The sequence below is a fragment of the Phyllobates terribilis genome, unplaced genomic scaffold (genome assembly GCF_046119375.1).
Source record: "Phyllobates terribilis strain yellow unplaced genomic scaffold, ASM4611937v1 Scaffold_3__8_contigs__length_932513732, whole genome shotgun sequence".
Lineage (NCBI taxonomy): Eukaryota > Metazoa > Chordata > Amphibia > Anura > Dendrobatidae > Phyllobates > Phyllobates terribilis.
In genome coordinates, this window is record NW_027362763.1 from 742,289,001 (window position 1) to 742,300,238 (window position 11,238).

An 11,238-nucleotide genomic window follows, 5' to 3' on the forward strand; every position below is an offset into this window, starting at 1 on the left:
AACACTCAAATAACACATCCTAGATCTGAATGAATGAAATATTCTCATTGAATACTTTGTTCTATACAAAGTTGAATGTGCTGACAACAAAATCACACAAAAATCATCAATGGAAATCAAATTTATTAACCAATGGAGGCCTGGATTTGGAGTCACCCCCAAAATTAAAGTGGAAAAACACACTACAGGCTGATCCAACTTTGATGTAATGTCCTTAAAACAAGTCAAAATGAGGCTCAGTATTGTGTGTGGCCTCCACGTGCCTGGATGACCTCCCTACAATGCCTGGGCATGCTCCTGATGAGGTTGCGGATGGTCTCCTGTGGGATCTCCTCCCAGACCTGGACTAAAGCATCCGCCAACTCCTGGACAGTCTGTGGTGCAACGTGACGTTGGTGGATGGAGCGAGACATGATGTCCCAGATGTGCTCAATCGGATTCAGGTCTGGGGAACGGGTGGGCCAGTCCATAGCTTCAATGCCTTCATCTTGCAGGAACTGCTGATACACTCCAGCCACATGAGGTCTGACATTGTCCTGCATTAGGAGGAACCCAGGGCCAACCACACCAGCATATGGTCTCACAAGGGGTCTGAGGATCTCACCTCGGTACCTAATGGCAGTCAGGCTACCTCTGGCGAGCACATGGAGGGCTGTGCGGCCCTCCAAAGAAAAGCCACCCACACCATTACTGACCCACTGCCAAACTGGTCATGCTGAAGGATGTTGCAGGCACCAGATCGCTCTCCACGGCATCTCCAGAATCTGTCACACGTGCTCAGTGTGAACCTGCTTTCATCTGTGAAGAGCACAGGGCGCCAGTGGCGACTTTGCCAATCCTGGTGTTCTGTGGCAAATGGCAAGTGTCCTGTACGGTGTTGGGCTGTCAGCACAACCCCCATCTTTGGACGTCGGGCCCTCATACCACCCTCATGGAATCGGTTTCTAACCGTTTGTGCAGACACATGCACATTTGTGGCCTGCTGGAGGTCATTTTGCAGGGCTTTGGCAGTGCTCCTCCTGTTCCTCCTTGCACAAAGGCGGAGGTAGCGGTCCTGCTGCTGGGTTGTTGCCCTCCTACGGCCCCCTCCACGTCTCCTGGTGTACTGGCCTGTCTCCTGGTAGCGCCTCCAGCCTCTGGACACTACACTGACAGACACAGCAAACCTTATTGCCACAGCTCGCATTGATGTGCCATCCTGGATGAGCTGCACTACCTGAGCATCTTCTGTGGGTTGTAGAGTTCGTCTCGTGCTACCACAAGTGTGAAAGCACAACTGCACAACCAACATGCAAAAGTGACCAAAACAGCCATAAAGCATTGGTACTGAGATGTGGTCTGTGATCCCCACCTGTAGAACCACTCCTTTACTGAGGGTGTCTTGATAATTGCCAATAATTTCCATCTATTGTCTATTCCATTTGCACAACAGCATGTGAAATGGATTGTCAATCAGTGTTGCTTCCTAAGTGGACAGTTTGATTTCACAGAAGTTTGATTTACTTGGAGTTATATTCTGTTCCCTTTATTTTTTTGAGCAGTGTATATTGCACAATAGCCCAAGTGCCTATCACAGAGCTCTCTATTATAACCCTCATTCACCCAGAGCACCTTAAGGCTATGTGCCCACGATGCAGAAATGCTCCGGATTTTTCCTGAGCGTTTCTGCATCTCCCTGGCAGAAAAAACACATGCGTATTGTACATGCCAGGGGCAAGCAGAAGTGAAGCGTTCTTCACTTGCATTTCCGCATGCGGGTTGACAAGCGCTTTCCAAGCGATTTTAGCATCACTTGGAAAGTGGTTGACAACTTGGTCACACTATATCAATCCATGCAAACGGCATGGATTTATATAGTGTGACCCCAAAGAATGTCAAAAAATAAAAAAATAAATCTATACTTACCTTCCGATGGCCCCCGGAGTCTTGCTTCGCTCCGTCCTGGCTTGCCGGCAGCTCGCTGTACACTACACTGAAGGACCTGCCGTCACATGACTAAATGACTTCAGCGCAGGTCCTTCAGTCCACCGCGAGCTGCCGGCAAGCGAAGACAAGCAGACCGGGGGCCATCAGAAGGTAAATATAATATTATTTTTATTTTTTTTTACAGGTTCTATGGTACCCGGGTACCATCCGCACATTGAAACACTTGGATTCCCCATGTAAAGATGCAGTGATGCGGAATCCATGCGTTCCAATGAAAGTCAATGGCGGCGAAAACGCAGCGCTTCCGCAAAATAATTGGTAGTGTTGCGTTTTTTTTCCGCAATGATAATCCGCAGCGGAAATTTCCGCAGCATGTGCACAGCACATGCGGATTATCATTGTGGAACATGGCAGGCCTTCTACCATGCGTTTTTAAGCGTTTCTGCAGCGTTTTTGCCGCTGCGGAAATGCTTAAAAAACGCATCGTGGGCACACAGCCTAAAGTTTACTGCAGGTGACTCCCTCAGATATTATAGTCTATACCACAGATTACTGCCTGGAAAATAGATACTAGCTCCTTAATTTCACTGCTTCATTGGTAGCCAGCGAATAATAGTATAGCTCACACTGCTTCATTCATACCAGGGGAGCACATTCATATCAAACCTCGACGCGTTTCATCCCTTTTTATTGCTCATAGGGATACATCAGGAGGCTTATTAGAATATGGTGCATTTATGTGTGCACCGGAGCTACAAATGTACCGGCCACGATATGAGCCGCACGCAGCGGCACGGACACCCGACATTTATAAAGAATACTCCGCCCCAAGCAGATGACGCACGCTCACGCCGGCCAATCCAATGCTTCGTCCCACAAGACCAATAAGCAGTGGCCACATCAGGCGCAGACGTCATAGCGCCATCCCGGAAGCGGAGGTATCCTAGATGCGAACGAGAAACAAACAATGGATAGCGGAGAGGAATATAAAATAGGTAAGTCTGCGCTTACATAACATACCCATTACTTATATCACCACAATATAATATAGAAAGCTCTGATAAAAGTCATGTGGGCAGATGAGACCAAAATGGAACTTTTTGGTATCCATTCCACTTGCCATGTTTGAAGGAAGAAGAAGAAGGATGAGTACAACCCCAAGAACACCATCCCAACTGTGAAGCATGCTGGGGGAAACCTCATACATTTGGGGGGGGGGGGGTGACAGTGTATCAAATACTTATTTTCCCCACTGTATTTCTGTATTCATTTCCTGTATAAGGCTTTGTTCACATGTAGCATTTTTGCTGCTTTTTTGGATATTTCTAGGATATTTCAGAAAGCTCATGCACACATTTGATTTTTTGTGTTTTTTTTTTTTTTTTACAATTTGAGAACTGCAGCATTTTTTTAAATCTGCAGCATGTAAGTCCTTTCATCGTTTCTGAAGGTTTTTTTCACCCATAGAAAGCAATGAGAGCGTGAAACAATGCTGCAAAAAAATTACAACAAACTTTTTTTTGCGGCGTTTTCAGTGAATAAATCAAGGTTTATTAAACATGTACTGTAGACAAAGCACACATATAATCCGCACCCAAAAAAAACAGACAAAATGTGGCAAAATGGACATTTTGAATGCAATTTTGCTGCCAAGAGAGACTGTTTTGGCTGCAGAAAAAAAAAATGTACCAAAAACGCTGCATGTGAATATAGCCTAATTACTGTAGATATGTAATGAACGGCTTTTCACAGAAAAATGTAACAAAACCGAGTAATATATTACGCAAAACACTACCCAACACTTGGTATGTGGATTACTCCAAAACTTCTCAGCACCAAGGTCAAACTATCACTGATGCTTTGGACTTTATAGCTCTGTGTCTTGCTCCAAGCTAGGTAAACCAATAAAAGCACCAATAACTGCTGTTTCGAAAAAAGTTGGAATCTCAACTCCATGAGTCGCATGCAATGATAATAAAGTATGTCTGCAGTATGGGGAAAGCACAGATGAAAACAAAGCAAACCGCTAAAACAGCTGAAAAATATAAAATAATTAAATGCAAATAAAAATCCAATCGCTATCTAAATATTACTAATTATTACTGTTACTACAGTACTGTATTTCAGTTTTTAACTTTTTTAGTTTAATGTTGAAACTTTTTTCATCTGTTCCCTTTCACACTCGGTGAGGCCTGTCACTATGTGCACTGGGCTGTTAGTGATTGTACTTGTTCTGCTCCTTCTGCTTTTTTTTTACCTGACATTTTAATTTTCTTTTGTTAAACATGTCGGCTTCATTTATAAAAGTGTCCAAAAGGTAACAAAGCACAGTAAGAGCTGCCAAGAATGCGGAGGCAGAAGTTTTATAATGCATGTTTCTGGAAAATGTACTGACAGCTTTTTATGACCCCAGTGGACATATTTTGTGTGGTTAATATTTTAATTAGTGTGAATCTTACATTTATAGGTATCCAGCCAAGAAATGCCGAGTATTTTCAATAAAGTTCCAGCTCCTCTTTTGTACACTGCTCAAAAAAATAAAGGGAGCACTAAAATACCACATCCTAAATATCACTGAATGAAATATTACAGTTGTAAATCTTTATTCATTACATAGTGGAATGTGTTCAGAACAATAAAACATAAAATCAAAATGATCAATGTAAATCAAAATTAATATACCATGGAGGCCTGGATTTGGAATGATACTCAAAATGAAAGTGGAAAATCAAATTACAGGCTGATCCAACTTCTGTGGAAATGTCTCAAGACAAGGAAATGATGCTCAGTATTGTGTGTGGCCTCCACGTGCCTGTATGACCTCCCTACAATGCCTGGGCATGCTCCTGATGAGGTTGCGGATGGTCTCCTGTGGGATCTCCTCCCAGACCTGGACTAAAGCATCAGTCAACTCCTGGACAGTCTGTGGTGTAATGTGGCGTTGGTGGACGGAACGAGACATGATGTCCCAGATGTTCTCGATTGGATTCAGGTCTGGGGAATGGGCGGGCCAGTCCAAAGCATCAATGCCTTCATCATGCAGGAACTGCTAACACACTTCAGCCTTATGAGGCCTAGCATTGTCATGCATCAGAAGGAACCCAGGGCCAACCGCACCAGCATATGGTCTCACAATGGGTCTGAGGATCTCATCCTGGAACCTAATGGCAGTCAGGCTACCTCTGGAGAGCACATGGAGGGCTGTGCGGCCCTCCAAAGAAATGCCACCCCACACCACTACTGACCCTGGAGGATGTTGCAGGCAGCAGAACATTCTTCACAGTGTCTACAGACTGTCACGTCTGTCATATCTGCCAATTTTGGTGATTTCTGGTAAATGCCAATTGCCCTGCACGGTGTTGGGCTGTAAGCTCAACACCCACTTGTGGACGTCGAGCCTCATACCACCCTCATGGAGTCTGTTTCTGACAGTTTGAGCAGACACATGGATGTTAGTGTTTTGCTGGAGGTCATTTTGCAGGGCTCTGCCACTGCTCCTCCTATTCCTCCTTGCACAAAGGAGGAGGTAGCGGTCCTGCTGCTGGGTTGCTGCCCTCCTACGGCCTCTCCACAACTCCTGGTGTACTGACCTGTCTCCTGGTACCTGCTCCATGCTCTGGACACTGTTCTGACAGGCACAGCTACCCTTATTGCCACAGCTCGCATTGATGTGCCATCCTGGATGAGCTGCACTACCTGAGCAACTTCTGTGGGTTGTAGAGTCCGTCTCATGATACCACGACAACATTCAAAAGTGACCAAAACATCAGCCAGAAAGCATTGGTACTGAGATGTGGTCTGTGGTCCCTTTATTGAGTGTGTCTTGATAATTGCCAATAATTTCCATCTATTGTCTATTCCATTTGCACAACAGCATGTGAAATTGATCATCAATCATTGTTGCTTCCTAAGTGGACAGTTTGATTTCACAGAAGTTTGATTTACTTGGAGTTATATTCTGCTGTTTAAGTGTTACCTTGCGAGCTGTGGCAAGAAGGTTTGCTGTGTCTGTCAGCATAGTGTCCAGAGGCTGGAGGCGCTACCAGGAGACAGGCCAGTACACCAGGAAACGTGGAGGGGGCCGTAGGAGGGCAACAACTCACCAGCAGGACCGCTACCTCCGCCTTTGTGCAAGGAGGAACAGGGGGAGCACTGCCAGAGCCCTGCAAAATGACCTCCAGCAGGCCACAAATGTGCATGTGTCTGCTCAAATGGCTAGAAACCGACTCCATGAGGGTGGTATGAGAACCCGATGTCCACAGATGCGGGTTGTGCTCACAGCCTCTTGTGAGACCATATGCTGGTGCGGTTGGCCCTGGGTTCCTCCTAATGCAGGACAGTGCCAGACCTCATGTGGCTGGAGTGTGTCAGCAGTTCCTGCAAGATGAAGGCATTGAAGCTATGGACTGGCCCGCCCGTTCCCCAGACCTGAATCCAATTGAGCACATCTGGGACATCATGTCTCGCTCCATCCACCAGCGTCACGTTGCACCACAGGCTGTCCAGGAGTAGGCGGATGCTTTAGTCCAGGTCTGGGAGGAGATCCCACAGGAGACCATCCGCAACCTCATCAGGAGCATGCCCAGGCGTTGTAGGGAGGTCATACAGGCACGTGGAGGCCACACACAATACTGAGCCTCATTTTGACTTGTTTTAAGGACATTACATCAAGGTTGGATCAGCCTGCAGTGTGTTTTTCCACTTTAATTTTGGGGGTGACTCCAAATCCAGGCCTCCATTGCTTAATAAATTTGATTTCCATTGATGATTTTTGTGTGATTTTGTTGTCAGCACATTCTACTTTGTACAGAACAAAGTATTCGTTGAGAATATTTCATTCATTCAGATCTAGGATGTGTTATTTGAGTGTTCCCTTTATTTTTTTGAGCAGTGTATATGGTAACTACAACAAAACCCAACAATATTAGTAAATAGGGTTTGTCGAGCATCAGTGGTATCTAGCTTAGTGTGGATCTGGCAGTTTTGTGGGTTCCCTTATAAACGGAAGTCCCACTGGTAGGTCTTAGGAAGAGTCTCAAACTTGGCCGGGACAATGGACCACATATAGAAAAATCTGAAGTTGATGGGCTGTATTCTTTGCAGGACGAGGTGACATTTTTTTTCGATGACTTTTTAATCACTTTTTGTTACATTTTTTTGTGTCAGTTACATTTTTGGAGCTTTTTTTTTTCACGATGTTCTTCATATGGGTTATGGTGCAGTTTTTTAGCTTCGGTCATTCCAGATTTGGCAATTCTAAATGTTTACTTTTGTTTGTTTGCTTTTGTTTTCCATAGCACAGCATTTTTAGTATCAAAATATATTTTTCATTTTGATTTTGATTTTTTTTTCCTGTGGTTTGTTAGATTATAACAAACCACACCTGAAAAAAAATTCCTCCTCTCCATATTCGCCTACCACCAGCGATCCAGCAGTGCAGGAAAGGGACGCCTCCGCTCTGACACTCTCTTCTCCAGCATAACGTTACTAGAGGAGCCGCTCCTCCTTTGGTCGGCTCTCTGCTGTTTGTATTTCTTAATTTTCCATATTTTGATGTAAATATTTAATGTGATTAATGGCCCTCTGTGCACAGAAGAGTTAACAGTTATCCAGCCCTGCAGATGGAAACTAACAAATCGTGCTTTACTCCACCTTCCCGGGTCCAGTGCTAATTTTCCATCCCAGCTCCCAGTGTCTGTTACTGTCTGCAGCACTGGACCTGGGGAGAGGGAGTAAGTAAAGAACAGTTTGTCTCTTAAAAACCAAACTGAAGCTGTTGGACTTATTTTCCTGAAACCTCAAGGCTAATCTATTTTTCTCCCCAGCTCTGTGCACCGTCCTGCGGTGCCGTTACACTGCTCAAAGTCACCGACCACTGGGCTCGAGAACTGGACCAAAGCTGAGCATCAAACCTGTTCTCAGCACAAATTAGGACCCAGTGGATCCTCGTTATGTAACTTATCTGGTAAATGTGTAAAGATATAGAAACTTCACCTACGTGGATGCTGGTGTGAATATTCCTTACAGAGATGTAGGGATGGATAATTCCAGGTGCTGGGTAAAATAGTTTGGGTAGTGATGAGGTACAGGTCCTCTCTTTAGGATATATTTCTGCACAAGCTTTGGCTTCCATATGCGAGTTATACATATGTATCCTTGGTTCCACAGTATACTGCATATATACAGTACAAACCAAAAGTTTGGACACACCTTCTCATTTAAAGATTTTTCTGAATTTTCATGACTATAAAAATTGTACATTCACATTAAAGGCATCACAACTATGAATTAACACATGTGGAATTATAGGACTTAACAAAAAAGTGTGAAACAACTGAAAATATGTCTTATATTCTAGGTTCTTCAAAGTAGCCACCTAATCAAAATTATGTTAACTAAATACCCTTTATTATTTATCATTATTTTTATGCACTTGTGATTTATCCATTTACTTCCAGTTATTTGGGCATTTTGCTTGTCTTTGACCCCAAAACTCTGCATTCAAGCCACAGTACACAATGAAGCATGGTGCAAGTGACTCGCCCCCTGGGCCGTGGGGCACTCGGATCCGGGCAACAGGGCAATAATGGGGGTAGTAGTGGCAACCCGGTCCGTGGCTCAGGGTGGTCAGACCAGTGGCAGTCTTCTATATGTTTTGCAATGTCCGACTACGCCACCCGTGGATTGCGGTCAGGGTTAACCGCCGCTGCAGTGCAGACCGCTGGGGAAAATGTAGATGTGCAGCACTGAATAGTACAACTACCCACGGGAGGAGTATGGCCCCAGGGCAGTATATAATGGATGATGGAGGGGATGATTCCGACAGCAATAGCCAGGAAACGGAGGCCTCTTAAACAGTTCAGGGTCTTTATTAGAACAGGTGAAACGACCCAAAAACAGGCCCAGCTAGGAGGGGGCCTGGATGTCTGAGAACAAGTGGGAAGCTGGCCCTGATCAGGGTGAGAGTGTAGGCCTACCGTGCTCTCTGTGCTCTCTCTGTCTATTTCCCTCCTCGTGGTGTAATAGCCCACGTTCCTGAGCTCACCGTGTCTTCTCGCCCGTATGACTGGCGACTTGGGTCCCTTTTTACTCTTGGCCTGGTGTGGCTTCACCGGTCCCTTCTGCTGTGGCGGAACCTCCGGGCTTCTTAGGCCAAAGGACATACAGTCCCCTGCGGACTGGTTATTTGCTGTAGGACTTGGAATCCTAACAGCCTCGGACACCAAAGTCCGGTAGATTAGCTTTTCTATCTGCCAGGACAGGCTCGCTTCGCCTCTTGCCCGTGGCTCTCCTACTGCCACACGGCCTCTTAGGCTGCAACACAACTGTCTGTCCCTGCTCTGGGACACCTCTCAATCCAGAGACAGGTTGTCCAGTTCTCCTGTAACCCTGCCCCCAGTTCCAGCTTTTATAGGGGCAGCCTGCTACCCCTACTGGCCTGGGACAGGAGGTATTGCATGCTAATGGTCCACCCCCTTGCTCTCAGACACAGCTTTATTATACATTTGTGGCATCCAGGCCAGGGTGACACATTTCCCCCTAGTAAAATTTAGTACTCCGGGACTAAACAAGAAACAAGAATAATATGCATGACCATAAAACATTAGTAGACAAACGACGCACAGGTTGAGTTCTTAAGGTCACAGTGTGGTCTGTGACCGGGTGTCCATTTCACCAACACAACGGGGAGCCTTAACCAGGTGGGGGTCTGTCCTAGCCCCAAGTTCTTTAGAGTCTTAGTTCATTCCTTGGTTAGGCTCCAAACGCAGTCCATACAAAGTCCCAGTTATTAAAAGTTCATAACCTTTTAGTCCGTACGGCAACTGTAAGAAACTGAAATACACAATTACTAATCACGCATGTAACTTTGCAAACATTTCAACACTTGGCAACAGGGTTATTTACAGTTTTAGTGCACCCTATATTTTCCAGCGAGCGGGTATCTGCCCCTTTGTGCTCCTGGTTGACCTGCGTAACCCACTGTCTGGTGGTGGTCTAACCTGGTTTTCTTCACTACCATTTAGGGTACGGTCACTGGCTAGACTTACAGGCAGGGCAGGCAGCTGTCTGCGGGTCCTCTGGCTTACCGCAGGCATGGCAGGCTCACTGTCAGCAGAGGGTTGATTCTCCTGGGCTGCTGGTACAGGCTCTTCTGCCTCTGGAACTGCTTGTTCTTCTTCACTTTCCTGCCCTGGTGTAGGTTGTTGCCGAGTTGGTTGCAGGAAATGCAGGACGGGTACCACTATGGCATTGTTTATTCGAGTCCAGGATTGAGGGAACTCTCTGAGAACGGTGCTGATCATTTCTTCCTTGTCCTCTGCGGGTTCAAGGTCTCTTTGATCCTCTTCTGCATTCCGTAGTTGCTCGGGGCACCTTTTTAGATGGTCTCTGGAGACAGTACTACTGGTTTCTCCTCCATTCTTAGTGACCACGCATACCTTCGGGTTGTCGTGATCAGACTGCAGTACTGTGTAGGGTTCCCTTTCCCACTGGTCATCCAGCTTGTGTAGCCTTCTCTTTCGCTTCAGGACCTGCTCACCAGGTTCTAGGGGACCAGCAGGGGCGTGTTGGTTGAAGAGTCTCTCTTGCCTTTCTCTCACTGGGGCCAGGCTCTTCTCCACACTCTCCTGTACCTTCTTGTACTGCAGTCGCCTTTCCGTATCCCAGTCCGCATCTGGGGAGGTGTCCTTGGGTGTTAGGACTCCCATCTCCAGGTCTATGGGCAGCTTACCTGGTCTGGCTCGCATCAGGTAAGCCGGGGTGCAATTTGTAGCATTCACTGGGATATGGTTGTATAAGTCTATCAGGTCCGGTAGTTTTTCTGGCCACAGGCTGCGTTCCTCCAGGGGCAATGTCTTCAGGAGATCAATGACTATATTGTTCATTTTCTCACACATCCCGTTGGTTCGTGGGTGGTAAGGCGTTGTCTGAATCTTCTTACAGCCATAGAGGTTGCAGAACTCTTGGAAGATTTCAGCCTCGAACGCTGGACCCTGGTCTGTCAGGACTTGTTCCGGATACCCGTGTGGGCGGCAGAAGTATTGCTGGAAGGCTCTGGCCGCCGTTTGAGCTGTCAAGTCTTTTACAGGGACCACCACTAGAAATCGGGAATAGTGGTCCACAATTGTCAGGGCATAAACGTATCCCGACCGGCTTGGAGCCAATTTGACGTGGTCCAGAGCTACCAGCTCAAGAGGCTGCGTGGTGACGATGGGTCTCAAGGGTGTCTTCTGGCTGGTGCGGTCCTTCCTCCTTAGGTTTCAAGGGCCACAGTCTCTGCACCACTTTTCTACAGCCCCTCTCATGCCGACC